Source organism: Neomonachus schauinslandi, chromosome 11, assembly GCF_002201575.2.
Source record: "Neomonachus schauinslandi chromosome 11, ASM220157v2, whole genome shotgun sequence".
NCBI lineage: Eukaryota > Metazoa > Chordata > Mammalia > Carnivora > Phocidae > Neomonachus > Neomonachus schauinslandi.
The window spans coordinates 68279635-68303285 of record NC_058413.1 but is presented as its reverse complement, the minus strand read 5'-3'; the positions used below and the strand labels follow the sequence as shown (position 1 = coordinate 68303285).

General features: G+C 39.3%; 1 protein-coding gene across 1 annotated transcript in view; it reads left to right on the top strand.

Moving 5' to 3' along the window:
- The first annotated feature begins 1913 nt into the window (after positions 1-1913).
- The window catches only part of GRM5 (glutamate metabotropic receptor 5), a 576450-nt gene continuing 554712 nt past the window's right edge, over positions 1914-23651 (top strand). The window contains exon 1 of the mRNA XM_021679107.2: positions 1914-2123. The gene's annotated coding sequence lies outside the window, so the exon portion shown is untranslated. The remainder of the gene's footprint in view (positions 2124-23651) is intronic.

Sequence of the window (23651 nt, the reverse complement as noted above, 5' to 3'; positions counted from 1 at the left end):
ACAGCGCCGTTTTCTTTCTTTCAGCTCGAGAGTCACCACGGATGTAGGATACCGCTGGAGCCCCTCCCCCAGCACGGCGACGGAGACCATTCCGGCGAGGGGCGGGAGGGCGGGCGAAAGGGACCCAGGAGGGCAGGTGGTGGGCAGGTGGAGGACTGGTGGAGCCAGGGACGCTGCGAGGTCCTGCAAGTTTAGAAAAGTCACCCTGCAAGGACGTGTGCTGTGTGAATCAGACACGAATTTCTAGTCGGGAGCGCAGGCTACCGCGGCGTCGCTCCAACGAGAGGTTTATGAAGATCATTTTGCTTTTATTAACATAAGTGAGGGACTTAAGTGGGCTTGTTTCCATAGAAAACCAACTAAAAAAATCAGAGGAGAAAATAGAGATCTGAGCCAAAGGAGGCGTTTGGATTTCGATCTCTCTCCCTCTCTTTCTCGCATACCGATACATGTGCACAAAAGGGTGCATAACGGGGGGGGGGGGGGGCTTATCTATCTTTGAGACCATTAGGTGTTTGGGGGCTAGTAAGAGCATTTGCTAATGCTTTACCCTGAAAAGAGTACCCTGGTTGGGTGTGAATACCAGTGTTCCATTTCTAAAATGACACTTCCATGACGGAACTAGAGGAGGGAGAGGTTTTCTAGAACAGGGGGCCATTTTTAAGGGGGTACACCTGTAACTCTGGACCTATAAGCTCAGGTTCATATACTCCCAATGGGGATAAGGAAACATCCTTACACTAGGTTTTTTATGGAACTTTGGCAAAGGATGGGGTCAGAGAGAGGGACGGGTGGGGGTGGGGGAGGAAAGGGAGTTGAGTATGAGTGGATGGGGTGGTAGAAGGAGCGGAAGCCTGGAAGTCAGGTTTGGCATCATTGTGTTCATTTAGTACCACCCTGGGTAATTCATGGGTTGGTCTCTAGGAAAATGTGTGACCTTGAAAAAGTCCCTTAACCTTTGTGTACTCAGTTTCTCCATTTCCTCCATTTCTGTAAAATGTAGAGATTCTTCTGTGTTTGAGGGCACAAAAGTTCCATGCGGTATTGTCTGTCCATGAGCATATGGGTTTTTGGATCTGCATACAAGGAAGGAAGAGCACTCAGAAAATCCAGATAAATGAAGCTTCAGGGTATTCTCCCTCAAAGTATCAAAGACATTTGCAAGCTCCTGGCTGTGCTGTTGGTTTAATGCACGCTGAGAGGTTTGTGGAAATGGTTGAGAAGGACAATTAGACACTTAGACTATAACCAAGGGAACCTAGAGTTCTGAGTGCTGTTTGGAGAGATTCAAAGTCACTTGCTTTTTTAAGGTAACAAATGAAGAAGGTTTGGTGGCAAGCTGTGAAGTTCTTTGAATCTGAGGGTTTGGGAAATAATCTGGAATTGATTCTAAAACAACGAAAATGAATGGCATTGTACCTGAAAGGTTGGGCACTCCAGATGGCAGGAAGGTTTTAGAGTGAGATCTGAGAATACTGTAATCTGGGCAGAGGGGTTAGGAGGGAAAGGAGAATGGCTGTTCTTCATGAGACAAGGGTTCCTAGACTCCTAGGAGGCAACTGGCATCTGCTCATTGTCCTTGACAACTCTGCCACTTGTTCAAGGCGGGTACAGGTTCTTCTTCCCCTCAATGCAAGCCCATTCCTAGAACTCAGGGATCTGCATCCCAGGTGCTGAGATATGAAGGTGCACATGGGAAAACTCAAGTCCTAGGGGTGCCCCTGATCCCTTTATCATGTGAGCATCTGGCTTCAGAGCTGGTTCACCCCTCCAGATTCGACCTGAAGTCTGTGTTCCTAAAGGAACTCACTGTGCCACTTGGTGGCACCAAAAAGTTGCGCTGAGAACTCTGTTCTCTATAAATACAAACTACCACCCCTCCCTCCTCCGCAAGCTCCCCTTCCCCCCCTTCCCCCCTTTCTCAGTAGCAAGGAGATTGCTGCACACGCCGCCCTCAGCTCTGCTGTTCTGTGCGCACTGAGCGCAGGAGATGAGCTTAAGATCTTCTTGGTGGGGAGCCCGGGAATGGAGAGGCCGGCTCTGCCCCGCTGATCAGCACGGCCCAACTTTATGGGTCGCTAGCTAGACTGCATCTCACTGCCCGCTGTGCAGCCAACAGGGGGGTAAGCTTGCTAAGGGTCTGTGTGCCCAAGTGTCCACGTGCCCGGGAAGGATGTAGGAGCTATCAGCTTGCTGGGTAGCTCACAGTTTGGTTTGGGAGTGGGAAGAGCGTGGAGCAGGGCTGGCTAGACCTTAAGCTTGAAGTCCGCTCCATTTGCTGATGGCCTTAGTTAAACCTGTTGGGAGAAAAGGCGAGAGCAATGGGATATAAAGGAGGGAATGAATGCAAGGATTGAGAAAGGGATCCTGCATGCCTTCGGATCCGAGTTCCCACTCCCTAAGGCCAGGTGTGCGTGTTTAGAATGTAGATTGTGCTGCCCCAAACCACCGGAGGGCTGGAGGGCTCAGAATTGGGAGAAGAAAAGGTGCAGAGGGAAGGAAGGAGAATCGCTTCCCAGTAGATCGGTAAGATGCCGCGACCGTGGCGCCTGCGGCAGGAGGAGGGGGGACAGCGGGTGGTGCTGAAAGCACAGCTCTCACTCAGCCTAGCGTGCTTCTTTCTGAACCCCAGTCTGTGCCCTCCCGCTCTTTCCTCTCCTGTGGATGCACCTTTCCTTTTGGAAACACAGCCTGCTAGTTACCCGGGAGTGGCAGCATGAGCATCGTACCAAGGAGGGAACCCAGGCTACAGCGACTTGGGGAAAGAACCCCAGTCAGGTCAATGAGCTAGCTGGTGACCAGAGCCTAACCCAGACTTGGGACCTCACAAAGGGAAGTGAAGGGTCTGCCTGGAAGGCTCTTGGAACTAGTGCTGGAATTCCCAACTGCCCTCATTTCCCTTCGGAGCAGGTGCTGTGGGGAAGGGAAATTGAGGAGAGGTTAACAAGAACTTGTGCTTATTTAGGCACAATCCTGGTGCTGCCTCAGCTGAACTGTAAGCTTGAGTAACCAGACAGATTCTCCAACACCTTACTTCCCGCTAAGAAATTGACACAGGCCAGTGGGAAGGCACTACTCCCTTCCACCTTTTTCTTCATTCCCTACATACTGTTTTATTGTTCTGAGTCCCTTGAGACTGGGGCAGAGCTAATCTGTATTCTTAATGTTGGCTTCTGGCCATTTGAGACAGCCAAGTTAACATTGCCTTTTACTATGTTCAGCCTCTTCACCCAGTGGGGCTAAGCCAAGGTTTTCTGTAGAATCCTCTTAGTTATAAAACATTCTAGACATTCTTTTGAGTTTTGGCATGTTCAGGCATGCTACCTCTTGTTAGGTGTGCTTTGTGACCTTCATTACCATCATAGAGCACAAGGAATTTTCTTCTTTAATTTCTCTCTTATATCTATGAATTACACATTTAAGGATCAGTTGTGACTATTTCTGTCCTTTATAGATTTCAGTTTCTGTTTAGTTTGGGACTTGAAAATATTGCTTCCTGAACTCATCAGATTAATGCACATCCTACAAAGCCGCCTCCAGTGGGGACATTTTCAGCACTCCGGACAGATCCTTCAGGGTTTCTTAGGAGAAGACTGTGGGTACAATACTTTCCACGTAACTGCTTCTTTTAAGAGAAAAGCTTTCCCTAGTCATTTACACTCTGCTTGACAAGATGTATCATTTGGATATTTTCATTGCATCCCTTAGATCTCTGCTATCACATGGCAGTATTTTGGCTGTGGGCTGTACTCAAAGAGAAACCAAACTGCAATGTTGATTTGTTAAAGGATTTATTCAGATTATTTGGGAGAGGGGGTGATATTTGAACAATCCAAGTACTTACTTCCATAGGGAGACACAGGCCTCTGCCATCACTTCATAGTCCATGTATAGACATGGTGACAAACACCAAAGTGAAAACTTTGTCCAACCAACACAAAATATGGATTACTTTTGTGACTAAAGGATTTTAATAATTCTCATGTTCTCATTTTTGTTCAAAACACATTAAAGATTTTATAGGAGTCTTACATTCTCTTTTATGGAATTTTTAAGAGCATTTTAGATTTAAAAAAAATGAAAGTAAATGGCAATAAAGCATAGGTGAAATTACAGGTAGAAAATATGAGATAACACTAATAATGAAAAATATTGTACTTATTTGTATACCATTCTCTCCCAGGCTTTCTGTCCTCATGGGATGAAGAAAGAGATGCATCCAACTATTCTTCCTTATACTCTTTGCTCTGTTATTTTAATAGACTATAAATTAACTTTATAAAATACTGAGGACTATTTTTTTTAATTTATATTGGGATATGCTAAAGCTAATCAGTTTGTTTGGAGTTTGGTTATGCTGAAGGTGTATTATTACAAAGCAGGAACATCCTATAGTTTAAAAATATGTGTTATTTTTAAAATTCAGAGAAATATTAATGCTTTCTTGAAGCATCATTTGGTCATTATTTTCATTAATGAGTGGAGCTAAGGAGGACGTAAGATAGGAGCATCAAAAGAAATATTTTTTAGTTCATGATGTGAAAAATAAAATTTGAATTTTGATTTTGAATTTTCAACTATTTGTAAAAGGCAATATCTTCTTGGTATTTCTTCATCTCAGTCAGTTAAAAAGTAGTTCTAAAAAACATTATGCCATAGGCTTGCTTTCATTTCCTTTAAATTAACAGAGGAAGAAAAAAAATCTAGATTTTATCAGTTCTAGTCTTGTTTGAATTATATATCAGAAGGGGAACCAAGCAAAAGTCTTGGTTCAGGCTCATCCCTGCTCCAACAACTACCCTTTCTTGAGCATGTCGGTCACCATGCCACGCATTGATGTTATTTAATCCTCATAACAATTATGCAAGGCAATATTTATTCTTAGTTCTCTGTTGTTAAAACTGAGTTGTTTTTTTTTTTCCTTCCACTGTCATATGACAAGGAAATGGGAAAAATAAATAAATACATACATCCGATTGGTTTGGAAATCAAACTACCCTCTCTCATTACATTAGGTAACTTTTTTCATCTATGGTGTGGCTAAACATCATGGAATTGTTTTGTTGTGGTTTCCAGTGAGTTGTGGTATGGTTGGGAGGGCAGACCGTTGCACAAGATTGCCTGAGTTTGAATCCCATCTCTGTATGGGATTACTAGCTATGTAACCTAGAGTGAGTTACTTAACATTGCTCTGCCTCTGCTTTCCTCATTTTTCAAATGGGGAGTGGGGGGGTGGGGGCGGGAGGGGGCACTTGGGTGGCTCAGTCAGTTAAGCGTCTCACTCTTGATGTTAGCTCAGGTCTTGATCTCAGGGTCATAAGCTCAAGCCCCACGTTGGGCTCCATGCTCCATGCTGGGCACGGAGCCTCTTTAAAAAAAAAAATGGGGAACAGGTTGTAACACTCTAAGGCACATTGAATAATTACAGTGAATTAATTGTACAAATATAAGCAAAGTTCCAGACCCACAATTAACAGTGTAGAAACAGTAGTTGTGACTATTAATCTCATCTAGGCCTTTGAATATCAAATGTTTCCTAGCTTTCCCTTGTTCCTGAATTTAATCTTCTCAGCAACCCTGTAGTTGGTACATAATTGCTGTTTCAAATATCTTCTCTTATTTTAGTCAAACTAGTTAGGAAATTTAAAGGAAAGATTTAGATGTGAAAAAATGTATTTAATGTAGATATTATTCTGTTGGTCTTAGAAAAATATCAGACCTATGAATAATTCCCTAATGATCAGTTTTCACAGTAACTCTGGCTATAGGCCATTGCTCTTAAACTTTGCTCTTAAACTTTATGCTCTTAAACATAAATGTTCTGAGGAAAATTAAAAGATCATAATCATAATGGTGCTAATGGGCAATGTAATAATAATAATAATAATGTAGCCTGTTTACATTTATAATATTTTACAGAGGAATAATTGAAAAATATTTCTTAAAAATCAATTTACCTTAAAACACAATAATGTAGATCTCTTTAAAGACAGAAAAAAGTAAATAACATAATAATTACCTTTTTAAAAATAAAAATGAGATTTTGAAAAACCAATGTATAATTACTGTATAAAATATTCTTTGTCTTATTAAAATTGAAATGAACTTGATATTTCATATTAAAAATGGTCTTGGAAATGATAAAGTGTATCACAAGATCTCTTCTCATTCATTTATTACAACTTATGGCTACTCAGAACCATGCTTATTTAATGTAAGGCAATATCATCATTCACTTTCAGGGTTTAATCGTATTTTTCAAATTGAAATTGCAAGTTGAAAACAATATAATACAGCCAGAAACAAGTTACAAAGGAAAGAAGGGATAAGACAAACCTATTCCAAACTACTCCCCTTAAATTATTAGGATGTTTCAGGAAAAAGTTTTCTGGGACTGACAAATCCAGATGATTAGCTCTTAGTTATATTCTTTTTTGATGCTTATGTAGACCTTGCCAGGATATAAATCAGCAATTTTCAGCTGGGGATGACTTTGACCTGCAGGGGACATTTGACAGTGTCTGGGGACATTCTCATTTGTTACAACTAAGAGGAGGTGTGTTTGCTATTGGCATCTGGAGACTGGGGATGCTGCTAAACATCTACAATGCACAGGACAGTAAACCTCCACAACAATATGTCAACAGTGCTAAGGTTGGGGAACTGTGATCTAAATGATTCCAGGAAATAGAGTTACCTCTATTTACTTAGTTGGTTTGTATGGCTTTTAAATGTAGTTGGCTGGCATTACATAAACTTGTAATGGAAAGCAGAGAGAGTCTACAGAATGTTTTGCAATCAATGCATAAGGTTTAACCAGCCAACCCATTTGGTCTTTTGGGAGACATTATCATCTGATTATGTTGAGTGTGGGCTTTGGAGCCGGAGAGAGTTGGGTTCATGTCCTGATTCTGCCATTTATATTAGGTATAAGACTCCTGGCATGATTCTTCACCTCGAAACCTCAGTTTCTAGAGATATTTAATGTAGGTAGTAATCATACCTACCTCACAGGGTCATTTTGAGACTTACATTAAATAACGCTTATACATTATTTAGCACAAAGTAGTCACCCAATAAATATTAGCTATTAATAAGTAACTAGAGATCGAGTTAGAAATGCAAAAGCACATTTTCAAGCACCTGATGATAAGTAATATAATATGCACGATAATGCTTTACAGTCTTTCGAGGTATGCCATAAATAACAAGAAAGCAGCTGAAGGCTGCAAAATGGGAAGACGCCTGGAATCCCTGCTTGATAATTAAATTGAGACTAGTTAACAGTAGATTACATCATTTTTATTGCTTTGCTGTAGAAGGCTGTTTCAGGTCTTCATGGACTACTAAACCAGTTATTTAATGATTTACAATGATTTAGTGAGTTGTATTCTAGTGCCAGCACCTTTTAATTAATGCAGAAAATAACAGATTTCACTTTTGTACAATGTTATTTTATGGCCCTTTTTGGTTTAAGAGGGTTTTGTTGAAACTATGGCATATTTTTGGATCTGGGCTAAACAGAGAGGGTCCTGGGCTTTCTTGTTTACAAGGTCACAGACGTGTGCTTGTGATAGCTACAACAATAGAGCTTTCCTAGACTATAAAGCTCTCGGTATCATACCTCAAAGTGTCTCTTATCTATGGGATGCACTTGTTTTCAGGAAAATACATCAAATGCATTCATGGCATATGCGATATTGACACCCCTGTCTATTTGGTATGAGCCTATTGCTCGGGCAGAAGGAATCATTTTAGTGTTGATGTCCTGAAATGTGTGATTTGCTTGTGTGGGGATTAAGTTATATAAGAGACATCTGTGCCAGAAAGATGGTCAATGTTTGAGAAGATTGTTGAAAATAAAAGACAATGTGAGCTGTGAATCTGGTTGCAGTGTAAGTTGCCATTTATGCAGATTCTACCCACCAACATTTTTTCTTCATTTAGCATACAATAAGACTGTATGACGGGAAGCAAAATACTTTTATGCGTATTAAATATACGTCTACTGTTTTCTGTAATGAGGTAGTGATTAATTTTTTTATGCTATGAGCCAAGAAATATACTATTGAATAAAGCAGACTGGTGGTTCTGAAAATAAGACCCTAAACCAACCTATTATGTAAATTACACTATTTATGTAAACTATCATTTACTGCTTTTGATTGAATTAAAGCTCTCCATATTTTAGGTTGTAGATCTATAACATTTTGAAAGCTTTTTAAGTCCTATTCCTTATCTATAACAAGAACCTAATTTTTTTTTCCTACCAATCTATAACCTCTACTACCTCAGAATTATAACTTAAAGCAAATAATTTATTCTCTTGGAGACTATTTCCTGATATATGACATGAGATAATCAGATGTTCTTGGCAGTAATTTTGTTGTAGGTTGAAGTGGGATTAATAATGGGAAAAGATTCTGTAAACTGAAAAAGTAATATGGTATTACTATTTCCCATCCTTTTTTTTTTTTTTCTCCAAGACTCTTGTTAAGTAAATGAATATACCTCCTGGTGGGATAGCTAAGGAGAAATGGCCTCACCCATGAACTTGTGTAGGAAGTTGATGTTACCTTTTAAAATCTAAATTGATAGTAAAATGTGAAAATGCTTATGCCCAGCAATATCATGCATTTGTCCTATAGAAATACTTTCAAAAGTAAGTTAAGTACAATATTATTTATAACAGTAGGAAAATCTATAAACAATCTAAATATCTACTAATAGGAGATAATTAAATAACTTTTGGTATAATAATATAGTTGAATGCTATGCAGTTGTTAAAAAGAAATGGATGTTCTGAGTGTGAATCTTGGCTCTGATAGTCACTTGCTTTAGAATATTAACCAAACCATCCCATCTGTCAGAGCCTCAGATCTCTCATCTATAAAATATGCATAAAATTGTTTATCTTACAGCTTTTTATGACAATTTATATTTCACGTGAAACACTAAACATAGTGCCTAGTATGTGGTAATCTCTCTCTGTATTTTAATTATTGTTATTGTTGTCCCCATCAACAAAATGAACCAATATGCAAAGATATTTACAATATATAGAGAAGAATAAAATATATTGATATAGATTTCATACTAACACTATTTGGTTTTAAAAATATGATAAAAAATTATATGTTTAGAAAATAATGGAAGAGCAGATACCAAGTTGTAGAATGTGATTAAACCTGGGTTTTGAGATGGCATTTTGCTGGGTTCTGGTCCCAGGCCTGCCAAAAATTATTTAATCTTTGTGAGTCTCAATTAAACTGAGTTATCTACAGGGCTCTCTCTAGTTCTGTGATGCTATTTTCCTTAATATTTTGAAAAGCCATGAGGAACACTGAAGATTTCTGCCTGCTACTTTGTCAGTCCCTGCTTCTCTTTTTGAGGACCTCTGTTGCCTGAGCCCACTGGATGAGGGAGTTTTATTATCCATCTTTCAATTTTCCAGGGTGGGGCGAGGGATGCTATCTTGGAACCTCAATCAGGTAGTTGACCAGAAAGCCCAGTGGAGGCAATTCACTATATTATTCATTAAGCAGAATTTATTGAACATCTGTTTTGTGCAAGGATTATACCAGGTGCTATATATAGTACCAATTTAACCTTTAAGGGATCCAAAGTCTGTTGGAAGATAAAACATGTATAAATAGCTATAATATTAGCTTAGTAATAAATACAAAGTATCAATAAAAATGTCACATGAATTCAGGGAATAGAGCAACTACTACAAGGTGAAGGATCTGGGACAATTTTATAAAAGGACTATTTTAAAATATTATCTCATTCAATCCTCATTAAAACTCTTTAGAGTGATATTATTGTCATTCCAATTAGGCTCAAAGAGGCTAAGTGACCAAGGGCACATAGCCAACAAATGGCAGTATTAGGATTCAAACCCAGGTCCACTTGATTCCAGCCCCTGCTCTTAAAAACTGCCATAAAGGCTATTGAAGCAAGAGTAGGTAAGGGATCAGAAGCAGCATTAACAAAACCAGTGGGTAAAGCAGTGTATACCTGGAGGGAACACAACTTTGCTTGACTAGTAGACTCCCAAGGAAGGGCAGATTCAAAGGAGATAAGAGCCACAGGGGACACTGGGGCAGAAATTTAGAAGGCAGATATCCCTCAGTCCCACACTTAAACTAATATCACAAATACTATATTTTCACAGTAAATGTAGAAATTTAGAAAACATAGATAAAGGCAAAGAAGAAATGAAAAGTTACACATATTCCCACCACTCAGAGAACATCCTATTAATGTCAGTGTGTATGTTTCCAGATCCCTTGCATGCATACACGCTCAGTATTTTATATTTATATCATATTTATATTTTAAATTATATCAAAAATTTTTCCAGTCTCCTTTGCTGGTTTCTCCTTATGTCTGGGAACTTAACCATTGGAATTCCCGGGGACTCAGTCTCACAACTAGTTTCCCTTCTATCTGCACTTTCTAGGTGATTTCATTTAGTTTCATGGTTTACAAAAAATAGTATCTGGATAGTGATGCTTCCCCCATTTATATCTCCTATGCAGACCTCTCTCAGAAATTTAGCCTCCTATATCCAGCTGCTTATAAATGTCTCTTGAATTTCTAAGAGGTATCTAAAAATTGACACATCAAAACTAATTTCTGTTAAGTCCACCCAAATCTACTCCTCCGCAGGTTTCTCCACCTCAGTCAATGTGGTACCATCTTTTATTTGCTCCTGCCGAAAAACTTAGTGTCTTCATTGAGCCTTATCTTTCCTTCACATCCCAAGTCAGATCTGACCGCATACTTTTCTGCCCAATCTTCCACTAATTCTTTCCACTGATAGGGCCATGTCTCCTGATCCAAGCCCCTGTCATCTCTCCCACCAGGATTTTTGCAGTCATTTCCTAACTGCCCCCTCAGTTCTGCCTTTGTGCCTTAATTCTTGTTGAAATGCTGGTCATTGCATGTCTGCTTTCTATTGAAAACTCTTCTGGAAAATCACTCTCATGTGATATTAAAGCCCAGTCTGTTAAAGTCCAAAAAGAATCCACATGATCATACTATCCCTTGACATCACTTCCTCTCTCCCCAGTTTTACCGCATGGGAGTCACACTAGCTTGACTTGCTGTTCCTTAACATACGAAGCAGAAGTCTGCCCCAGGGGCTTTGCATTTGATTTTGCCTTTACCTAGAATGTTCTTTCTGTAGATATTTGCACGACTCATTCTCTTACTTCTTTTAGGTCTTTACCCAGATTTTACTTTTAACATGTATACTTCTTTGGCTACATTATTAAAATTTTCCACATCTCTGACATTTTCTGTCTTCTGTCCCTGCTCTATTCCTCTTTTTAACCCTTATTACTGTGTACATACAATATTTTACCTCCTTATGTTGTTTATTGTCTGACAACCCCCTTTATTTTTTTTTATTTTTATTTTTTTTAAAGATTTTATTTATTTATTCATGAGAGACAGAGTGAGAGAGAGAGAGGGAAGCAGAGGGAGAAGCAGGCTCCCAAGGAGCAGGGAGCCTGATGCGGGACTCGATCCCAGGACCCCGGGATCATGACCTGAGCCGAAGGCAGACGCTTAACTGTCTGAGCCACCCAGGCACCCTGACGACCCCCTTTAGAGTATAAGCTTTAGAAGGGCATGGATGTATGTCTGCTTTGCCCATAACTGAAACCTCAGGGCCTAGAACAGTGCTTGGTACATAATAGTTACTTGATAAACATGTATTGGACAAATGAATGATGGTGCTAGAGCTAGTGTATACCTCACTGGTCTATTTGGAATTTATGTTCGATTAATTTCTGGTATTTTGGGAGCATATGGGATGATTTGTTTAACCTTATAATAAGCTAAGTTATAGCACAATTCTGTCAAGTTTCCAAGTTATAATTTATTTCAGAATGTATTTTCCAGGTATGTGAGCTTCATAGCTAATATTGATAAAATACAGCCATTTTGTGCATCCACAAGCAGATCATGAAGCAGTCATTGCTTTATAATCTGGCAGGCCATAATCTAGTGGGGGAAGCCATGGCAATATAAATACCTTTGTACTAGACAATCATACACATTTCTATATTCTAGGCACTGAATCATTTCTTTTCCTGGAATTTTCTTCACCCTCTGTTTTTGTTTTTGTTTTTAACTAATTTATTTATTTATTTTTTGATGTAGTGTTCCATGATTAATTGTTTGCATATAACACCCAGTGATCCATTCAATACATGCCGTCTTTAATACCCATCACCAGGCTAACCCATTCCCCCACCCTCCTCCCGTCTAGAACCCTCAGTTTGTTTCTCAGAGACCATAGTCTCTCATGGTTCATCTCCCCCACCGATTTCCCCCCTTTGTTTTTCCCTTCCTACTATCTTCTTTTTTTTTCTTAAATATGTAACGTATTATTTGTTTCAGAGGTACAGGTCTGTGATTCATCAAGTCTTATACAATTCACAGCGCTCAGCATAGCACATACCCTCCCCAATGTCTATCACCCAGCCACCCCATCCCTCCCACCCCCCACCACTCCAGCAACCCTCAGTTTGGTTTCTGAGATTAAGAATTCCTCATATCAGTGAGATCATATGATACATGTCTTTCTCTGATTGACTTATTTTGCTTAGCATAATACCTTCTAGTTCCATCCACGTTGTTGCAATTGGCAAGATTTTGTTGTTGTTTCTTTTTGATGGCTGCATAATATTCCATTGTGTGTGTGTGTGTGTGTGTGTGTGTGTGTACACACACACATATATACACCAGGTCTTCTTTACCCGTTCATCTGTTGATGGACATCTAGGCTCTTTCCATAGTTTGGCTATTGTGGACATTGCTGCTATAAACATTGGGGTGCACATACCCCTTCAGTTCACTACATTCGTATCTTTGGGGTAAATACCCAGTAGTGCAATTACTGGGTCATAGGGTAGCTCTATTTTCAACTTTTTGAGGAACCTCCATACTGTTTTCCAGAATGGCTGCACCAGCTTGCATTCCCACCAACAGTGTAGGAGGGTTCCCCTTTCTCCACATCCCTGCCAACATCTGTCGTTTCCTGACTTGTTAATTTTAGCCATTCTGACTGGTGTGCAGTGGTACCTCATTGAGGTTTTGATTTGGATTTCCCTGATGCCGAGCGATATTGAGCACTTTTTCATGTGTCTGTTGGCCATTTGGATATCTTCGTTGGAAAAATGTCTGTTCGTGTCTTCTGCCCATTTCTTGATTGGATTCTTTGTTCTTTGGGTGTTGAGTTTGATAAGTTCTTTATAGATTTTGGATACTAGCCCTTTATCTGATATGTCATTTGCAAATATCTTCTCCCATTCTGTCGGTTGTCTTTTGGTTTTGTTGACTGTTTCCTTTGCTGTGCAAAAGCTTTTTATTTTGATGAAGTCCCAATAGTTCATTTTTGCCCTTGTTTCCCTTGCCTTTGGTGATGTTTCTAGGAAGAAGTTGTTGCGGCTGAGGTTGAAGAGGTTGCTGCCTGTGTTCTCCTTTAGGATTTTGATGGACTCCTGTCTCGCATTGAGGTCTTTCAACCATTTGGAGTCTATTTTTGTGTGTGGTGTAAGGAAATGGTCCAGTTTCATTCTTCTGCATGTGGCTATCCAATTTTCCCAACACCATTTGTTGAAGAGACTGTCTTTTTTTCCATTGGACATTCTTTCCTGCTTTGTTGAAGATGAGTTGACCGTAGAGTTGAGGGTCCCTTTCTGGGCTCTCTATTCTGTTCCATTGATCTATGTGTCTGTTTTCATGCCAGTACCATCCTGTCTTGATTGCAGCTTTGTAATAGAGCTTGAAGTCTGGAATTGTGATGCCACCAGCTTTGCTTTTCTTTTCCAACATTCCTCTGGCTATTTGGAGTCTTTTCTGGTTCCATACAAATTTTAGGATTATATGTTCCATTTCTTTGAAAAAAGTGGGTGGTATTTTGATAGGGATTGCATTAAGTATGTAATTGCTCTAGGTAGCATTGACGTCTTCACAATATTTGTTCTTCCAATCCATGAGCATGGAATGTTTTTCCATTTCTTTGTGTCTTCCTCAATTTCTTTCATGAGTATTTCATAGTTTTCTGAGTACAGATTCTTTGCCTCTTTGGTTAGATTTATTCCTAGTATCTTATGGTTTTGGGTGCAGTTGTAAATGGGATCAACTCTTTAATTTCTCTTTCTTCTGTCTTGTTGTTGGTGTATAGGAATGCCACTGGTTTCTGTGCATTGCTTTTATATCCTGCCCCTTTCCTGAATTCCTGTATGAGTTCTAGCAGTGTTGGGGTGGAGTCTTTTGGGTTTTCCACATAAAGTATCATATCATCTGCAAAGAGTGAGAGTTTGACTTCTTTGCCGATTTGGATGCCTTTTATTTCTTCTTGTCTGATTGCTGTGGCTAGGATTTCTAGTACTATGTTGAAAAGCAGTGGTGATAGTGGAATTCCTGCGCTGTTCCTCACCTTAGGGGGTCAGGGAGCTACACTACGACCTTAGGACCTCAGTTTTTCCCCTTTGAGAATGATATTCGCTGTAGGTTTTTCATAGATGGCTTTTATGATGTTGACGTATGTACCCTCTATCCCTATCCTCTGAAGAGTTTTGATCAAGAAAGGATGCTGTACTTGGTCAAATGCTTTTTCTGCATCTATTGAGAGGATCATATGGTTCTTGTTCTTTCTTTTATTAATGTATCACATTGATTGATTTGTGGATATTGAACGAGCCTTGCAGCCCAGGGATAAATCCCACTTTGTCATGGTGAATAATCCTTTTAATGTACTGTTGGATCCTATTGGCTAGTAATTTGGTGAGAATTTTTGCATCCATCTTCATCAGGGATATTGGTCTATAATTCTCCATTTTGATGGGGTCTTTGGTTTTGGGATCAAGGTAATGCTAGCCTCGTAAAATAAGTTTGGGAATTTTGCTTCCATTTCTATTTTTTGGAACAGTTTCAGAAGAATAGGTATTAATTTTTCTTTAAATGTTTGGTAGAATTCCCATCGGAAGCTGTCTGGCCCTGGGCTCTTGTTTGTTGGGAGATTTTTGATTACTGCTTCAATCTCCTTACTGGTTATGGGTCAGTGCAGGTTTTCTATTTCTTTCTGGTTCAGTTTTGATAGTTGATACATCTCTAGGAATGCATCCATTTCTTCCAGACTATCTAATATGTTCTTATAATTGTTTGTATTTCTTTGGTGTTGGTTGTGATCTCTCCTCTTTCATTCAGGATTTTAATTATTTTGTTCATTTTTCTTTTTGATAATTCTGGCCAGGGGTTTATCAATTTTGTTATTTCTTTCAAAGAACCAGCTCCTAGTTTTGTTGATCTGTTCTACTGTTCTTTTTGTTTCTATTTCATTGATTTCTGGTCTGATCTTTATTATTTCTCTTCTCCTGCTGGATTTAGGCATTATTTGCTGTTCTTTCTCCAGCTCCTTTAGGTGTCGGGTTAGGTTGTGTATTTGAGACCTTTCTTGTTTCTTGAGAAAGGCTTGCATTGCTATATAGTTTCCTCTTATGACTGCTTTGCTGCATCCCAAAGATTTTGAACAGTTGTGTTTTCATTTTCATTTGTTTCCATGAATTTTTTTAATTCTTCTTTAATTTCCTGGTTGGCCCATTCATTTTTTAGTAGGATGCTCTTTAGCCTCCTTGTATTTGAGTTCTTTCTGACTTTCCTCTTGTGATTGAGTTCTAGTTTCAAAGCATTGTGGTCTGAAAATATGCAGGGAATGATCCCAATCTTTTGGTACTGGTTGAGACCTGATTTGTGACCTAGGATGTGATCTATTCTGGAGAATGTTCCATGGGCACCAGAGAAGAATGTGTATTCTGTTGCTTTGGGATGGAATGTTCTGAATATATCTGTGAAGTCCATTTGGTCCAGTGTGTCATTTAACGCCTTTACTTCCTTGTTGATATTTTGCTTAGATGATCTGTCCATTACAGTGAGGGAAGTGTTAAAGTCCCCTACTATTACTGTATTGTTGTCAATGCGTTTCTTTGCTTTTGTTATTAATTGGCTTCTATAATTGGCTGCTCCCATGTTAGGGGCACAGATATTTACAATTGTTAGATCTTCTTGTTGGATAGACCCTTTAAGTAGGATATAGTGTCCTTCCTCATCTCTTATTATAGTCTTTGGTTTAAAATCTAATTTGTCTGGGGCGCCTGGGTGGCTCAGTTGGTTAAGCGACTGCCTTTGGCTCAGGTCATGATCCTGGAGTCCCTGGATCGAGTCCCGCATCGGGCTCCCTGCTCGGCAGGGAGTCTGCTTCTCCCTCTGACCCTCCCCCCTCTCATGTGTTCTCTCTCAAATAAATAAATAAAATCTTTAAAAAAAATCTAATTTGTCTGATATAAGGATTGCCACCCCAGCTTACTTTTGGTGTCCATTAGTGTGGTAAATGTTTTCCACCCCCTCACTTTCAATCTGGGGGTGTCTTTGGGTCTAAAATGAGTCTCTTGCAGATAGCATATTGATGGGTCTTGTTTTTTTATCCAATCTGATAGCCTGTGTCTTTTGTTTGGGGCATTTAGCTCATTTACATTCAGGGTAACTATTGAAAGTTATGAATTAAGTGCCTATAAGGTAACTGTTACTGTATATTGTCTGTGTTCCTTTCTGGTCTATGTTACTTTTAATTTAAGCTCCCTCTTTGCTTAGAGGACCCCTTTCAATATTTCTTGTAGGGTTGGTTTTGTGTTTGCAAATTCCTTTAGTTTTTGTTTGTCCTGGAAGCTTTTGATCTCTCCTTCTATTTTCATTGACAGCCTAGCTGGATATAGTATTCTTGGCTGCATATTGTTCTTGTTTAATACTCTGAATCTATGATGCCAGTCCTTTCTGGCCTGCCAGGTCTCTGTGGATAGGTCTGTTGCCAATCTAATGTTTCTACCATTGTAGGTTACAGACCTCTTGTCCCGAGCTTTCAGGGTTTTCTCTTTGTCTCTGAGATTTGTAAGTTCTACTATTAGATGTTGGGGAGTTGACCTATTTTTTATTTTGATTTTGAGGGGGGTTCTCTGTGCCTCCTGGATTTTGATGTCTGTTTCCTTCCCCAAATTAGGGAAGTTCTCTGCTATAATTTGCTCCAATATACCTTCTGCCCCTCTCTCTCTTTCTTCTTCTTCTGGGATCCCAATTATTCTAATGTTGTTTCATCTTATGGTGTCACTTATCTCTCGAATTCTGCCCTTGTGATCCAGTAGTTGTTTATCTCTCTTTTTCTCAGCTTCTTTATTCTCCATCATTTGGTCTTCTATATCACTGATTCTCTCTTCTGGCACATTTACCCTAGCAGTTAGAGCCTCCATTTCCTTTTTTTTTTTTTTTTCCAGAAGGTTAAAACAGTAGAACTGTATTCTCTCACAATTCTGGGCAATAGAATTCTGAGATTAAGGTGTTTATAAGGTTGGTTCCTTCTGAAGTTTCTTTTTTGTTTTCTTTTTTTTATTATGTTATGTTAATCACCATACATTACATCATTAGTTTTTGATGTAGTGTTCCATGATTCATTGTTTGCATATAACACCCAATCCTCTATTGAATACATCCCCTTTTATTTTTTTTTTTTTTTTTTTTTTTTTTTTTTTTTTTTTTTTTTTTTTTTAAGATTTTATTTATTATTTGACAGAGAGAATGAGAGAGAGAGAGCACATGAGAGGGGGGAGGGTCAGAGGGAGAAGCAGACTCCCCGCCAAGCAGGGAGCCTGATGCGGGACTCGATCCAGGGACTCCGGGATCATGACCTGAGCCGAAGGCAGTCGCTCAACTGACTGAGCCACCCAGGCACCCGAATACATCCCCTTTTAATACCCATCACCAGGCTAACCCATCCCCCATCCCCCTCCCCTCTAGAACCCTCAGTTTGTTTCTCAGAGTCCATAGTCTCTCATGGTTCGTCTCCCCCTCCAAATTCCCCCCCTTCATTTTTCCTTCCTGCTATCTTCCCCCTTTTTTTTTTAAAACATATAATGTATTATTTGTTTCAGAGGTACAGGTCTGTGATTCAACAGAGGGGGTATGTGCACCCTGATGTTTATAGCAGCAATGTCCACAATAGAGGCTCCATTCTTGATTGTACCTCATTAATAGCCTTTTTGATTTCGACTTGGTTAGATTTTAGTTCTTTTATTTCTCCAGAAAGGGTTTCTCTAGTATCTTCCATGCTTTTTTCAAGCCCAGCTAGTATCTTTATAATTGTCATTCAGAACTTTAGGTCTGACATCTTACTAATGTATGTATTGATTTTAAGGAAAGAAAAACTTATATATGTACAAAAATAAGGGTAAATATGATGAAGGGATTGAATATGACTGTAAAGTTAAAATTATAAAAGATTTTATAAAAGGAATTGATAAGATGTTGGTTGAAAAAAGAAAGAAGAGAAATTAAAAAAAAAAAAAAAGGAGAGAATGTGATCAGGCAGGGGAATAGAAAACACCATGTACTAGAGATTTTGGGTATATTTTGCTCTATTAGAAGAAACTGTATCCCAAAATTTTAAAGAGAGAACAACTTATATATATACCAAAAATAAGGTTAACTACTATGAAGGGATAGAATATGACTCTAAAAATGAAAAATAAAAAAGATTTTTTAAAAAGGGATTGATAAGATGTTGGTTGAAAAAGGGACGAAGAAAAATTAAAAAAAAAAATTAAAAAATTAACTTTGAAAGACTAAAGAATCATGGGGAAAAGGCCATAAATTCTATGTGCAGTATTCCCCTAGTGCTGGAGTTCTGCTGTTCTCATTGATCAGTAAACTTGGTCTTGGCTGGCGGTTCTTGCTGATCTTCTGGGGGAGGGGCCTGTTGCCATGGTTCTCAAATGTCTTTGTCAGAGGTGGAATTGCCCCGCCCTTGCCGGTCTGGGCTAAGGAATTGGCTCAGGTTTGCTCTCGGGAGCTTTTGTTCCCTGCAAGCTTTCCGTACAGCTTTGGAGGATGAAAGTGAAAATGGCGGCCTTCCAATCTCCTCCCTGGAGGAGCCGAGAACTCGGGGCCCCACTCCTCAGTGAGCCCCCAGAGAAAAGCCGTCAGTCACTCCTGTCTCCCCGGTCTCCGGCTGCATTCTGTGCTCACCCGGCCTGTGACTGAGAGTTTCTGTCTCTGGCACCTGACCCCGTGTGGAGTCTCCAAACCCAGCAGATCCCTTCAGTGTGCTCCCGTGCTGCTTCTCCCCGGGGGAGGAAGGGGAGTCTCCCCGGATCTGCCACTTGTTGGGTCCCTCCTGGAGGAGCAGTGGCCTGACTGTGCTGCGGATCACGGTTTATGGCAACCCCGAGCTGAGAGCCCGCTCCTCAGCTCCGTCTCTACAGCCAGCTTCCCCGCTCCGATACCTGGGAGTTCTGCCGCACTCAGGGACCCCTGGTCTTTCTGTGACCCCGAGGGTCCTGAGACCACACTGTCCCAGTGAGGGTTCCACCCCCCCGCTTAGCCACTGGAGCAATGTCCCTCAGCAGAGCAGACTTCTAAGAGTTCCGATTTTGTGCTCTGCTGCTCTATCACTTGCCAGAAGCGGCCTACGGAGGCCCCTCCCCCGCCGTCTATCCTCCCAAATATCGCCTCGGATTCACTTCTCCACACGTCCTACCTTCCAGAAAGTGGTTGCTTTTTTCTTCAGAGAGTTGCTGCTATTCTTTTCTTCCATCTCCCATTGAGTTTGTAGGTGTTCAGAATGGTTTGATCCCTACCCAGCTGAATTCCTGGGACCAGACGAAATTTAGGTCTCCTACTACTCTGCATCTTGCTCCTCGTCTCCACCCTCTTGTTTTTAAGGAAATTCCTGTAAGGCTCTATATCCCTGGGATGTTCAAACTATGTTTGGGTGGCCCTTCTCATTTTTTTATGGCCTTGTGAAATACCTTTCTTGAAGGAAGGCGCAGTAAGGCAGCAAGAGATAATGAAAAGAGTATGTGATGGAGTCACTAAGCATAGACATAAGGGATTGGCTAGTTTTATTTATTTGTTTGTTTATTTGTTTTTTTAAGTATAGTTGGCACACAATGTTACATTAGTTTCAGGTGTATGGTACAGTGACTTGACACCTTTATATGTTATGCTATGAGTGACTGACCAATTTTTAACTTATCAAAACCCATTACATCATTTATAAAACAGAGATAAAATAATATTTACATCTCAAGGTTGTTATAAGGATTATTGCCACACACATGCCACACCCAGACACATCCACACACAGATACTCAGTGCACATAGAAAATAATATCTTTGGGAGAACAGGATGCATTTTATTATTTGCAACATGAAAGCCCTGTGCATGTCTGTAAATATAAATTGCCCAGGACATTCTCTTCTGGTTTCTCTTACATCACATGTTCTTATGTTCTCTCTTTACTTTATGACTTGCCTTTGTTTCTTTAGCTGGCTTTTCCACAATCTGAACTCTCTGTGGGGCTTAATACTCAGCTCTACCTTTTCTTTATTTATACTTGCTCTCCAGTTGATTATATTCATTGCCAAGATTTTATGCATTGGTGACCCTCAGTTTATATCTCTAACCCAAAACACTCCTCTTGGTCCAGCCTTATATATCCATCCTCCTGTTTGGCACCTCCACCTAGGTGCTTTGAAAGTATCTCACTTTGGGATGCCTGGGTGGCTCAGTTGATTAAGGGTCTCTCTTAGGCTCAGGTCATGATCCCAGGGTCCAGGGATCGAGTTCCGCATAAGGCTCCTTGCTCAGCGGGGAGTCTGCTTCTCCCTCTGTCACTCCCCCTGCTTGTACTCTGTCTGTCAAATAAATAAATAAAATCTTAAAAAATATTATCTCACATTTAACATGTTCAGGAGAAAATTAAGTTTTTCTCTGCCTCCATCTGTTTCTGTACCAGTCTGTCCCATATCTTTTAATGGTAAAATACACTAGTTTTTAGACTCAAAACCTAGGAGTAGACCCTAACTTCTCTCTACCTTATAACCCACATCCAGTCCATCACAAGTCCCGTTGATTCTACTTGCAAAATATATCTGATTGTGTCCACTTCCTTCTATATCTGCTGTCCCCAGTAATAGCCAAGCCACTGTAATTCCTTACTTAGATTATTTATGTTTCCTAATCAGATTTCTTCTGTCCATTATCCAGAACAGTGAGCACCTAGAACAATCTTTTGTAAGATCGAATTGTGCCAGTTGTTTGTTTATATCTCCTCAGTGATTTTCTGTTGCATTTAACATCCAAATTCCTTTTAAGAACCTACATGGTCTGGCCCTTTTGTTTGCAACCTCATTTTGTACCATGACTGCTCCCATTATTTATGCTCTAGCCATCCTTTTCACATGACTGCCTTCTTTATTTATTGTTCTTTGCATTTACCAGGCTCTAGCTAAAGTCACCTTTTAGAGTACTGATCTGTGAGCCCTATAGAAAGCATGTATCACCTGTTCTTTCTTCAATACTTAATTTCCAGGACAGAGTCATAGCATAGGCATGCCATAAATATTTGTTAAATGAGTTAATGAACAAGTGCCTGGTGTATGATGGGTGTTCTAGTGAAAGATAGTGATGGCAATTATCAATGTACATCATTGCGCTTCTTTGTTACATTAGTCTTTCCCACTCAATAGTAAGTAGATATTTCTTGAATGAGTTAAAAGATTAATTTAGCTTATAACTGGAAGACAATATTTCAGTGTTTTATGTGTGTGTGTATTGACTATGTCTCAATATACAGGGCTTGTCTAAAATAATTCTAACAAATAAAATTCATGGGATATTTTTGTTTCACCATGTTGATAGGCCACTTGTAGTCTTGCTTATCACTTTGATTCTCTTTTGATGCTCTTATGTAATAAAAATGAGTCCTGTTTTCTTATTGAGTTTGCTCACTAACATTCTGCATTTAATAAGACATTGTGATTTCTTTTACCATATATATATATATATATATATATATATACACACACACACACACACACACATTTTTTTTGTCTGCAGTAGAATTCACATGAGAATAAGCATTGGTCTCTATGTCTTTGGTCTAAGCAAGTGAAGGGAAAGCTTGAAAATATTCAGATAATTTCCCAAATGAGAAAATTAATATCAGCCTTTGTTCCCTGCCCCTGTCTACAATGCCAACTTCCATACCAAAACTGATTTTTTGCCCTAAATATTGCTAAACACTTAGAACATCTTAGAACATCTAGTTATTTGATAAGCTTTTTTATTTTAATGTTTGGCACTATGCAAGGCAGCCTTTCTCTGTTGTCACAGGAAAATAGTAGAAGGCAGTGATAGAAATGGTGGGGGGTGGGGAGTGATTAGAACTGTGATTCAGGTCATCTTCAGTTGGTGTGTGGACTAGAATTTTTATAGATCTGGTGGGTTTTGAAAACCATTAGTATTCTTGAAGAAGCATCATACTTGTATAAATTCCTGAAGAAGCATCACCTGCCTTTGAAAGGTGTTGCTTAGGGAGTTAGTCACTTGAAAATAATTTGAGATCCTTGGCTGGCAGAGAGGATAACATACTAAATAAGTCTCTTATACATTTCTTTTAATAACCCAAATCACTAATTTGTCAGTTCCCTTTTACAAACTGCTAGAATTTGCTATAGGCAATTTGGGACAAATTTCCTTCTTCCTGGGGGTTTAAACTGAAATAGATGACTACATTAAAAGCTGTACTAAGTTTCTACTTGGAAGGGTAGTTCTAAACATGCATCCTTCCAGCCCTTGGAGTCTTTGTAATATGGAATTTTTTTTTCCTGGATCAGAGATAGAGGACTGATTACTGTGAATTTTATTACAAGACTCTGTAATTACTCTGAAGACTCTGGAGGACTGACTGGGTTGCCAGAGAATTTTCTGTCCTCACCACCTAGCTACAGAATGCCCTTGTAAATGTAATAACAGAAAAGGTCATGTCTTGACTATATATAGTCCTATTCAATATACAAAACATTTGCATAGTTGATATCTTATGTTGATTCCCATAAGGGTAGCCTAGTACATCTGATGGGACTTTTCAGGTGAGGAGATTCTGGTACTGAGAGGTTGAAAAATTTATTAATAATTCTTAATAGCAGAACTGGAATTTGAACTAAATATTAATTTTGCCAAAAACCGGTGCCCATTTCACTTTGTTTTTCTACCTAGTTAGGGAACATTTTACTCTGCAATACCCCAACCCTATTCCTTCTTCCCTATAGTTCATTTAGCTTGGGAATACCTACCTGGCCTCATATGTCTTTGTTCTATATTATATGGAAACTAGACATAATACTTATTGGGAAGATTGTTCTGCTTGCCTTACATTGCATTTAAAGAGGGGTTATGTAACCTTTATTAAAAAGTCACTTTATTTTTGTGATTGCATAGTTGATAATGCTGAAAATGCTGAAAATTCAGAAAGAAATAAAATGTATTTCTAAAACACAAAATACTATCACCCAGAGATAACTAATGCTTGTTATTTTGGGTTGCATACCCAAAAGTTTTCTGTTTGTGGCATAGTTTTGTTTTTAGGATGCTTTCTCTCATCTCCACATAAAAATATCATTTGGCCTACCACACATAAGATTTGCTTTTGTGTACTCAGATGAACAAATGAAACAAATATTAATGTAAGTAAAGTAGGATCAAGAAACTCTATTGGATTGTTTCATCAAATTACAAAAGAGAC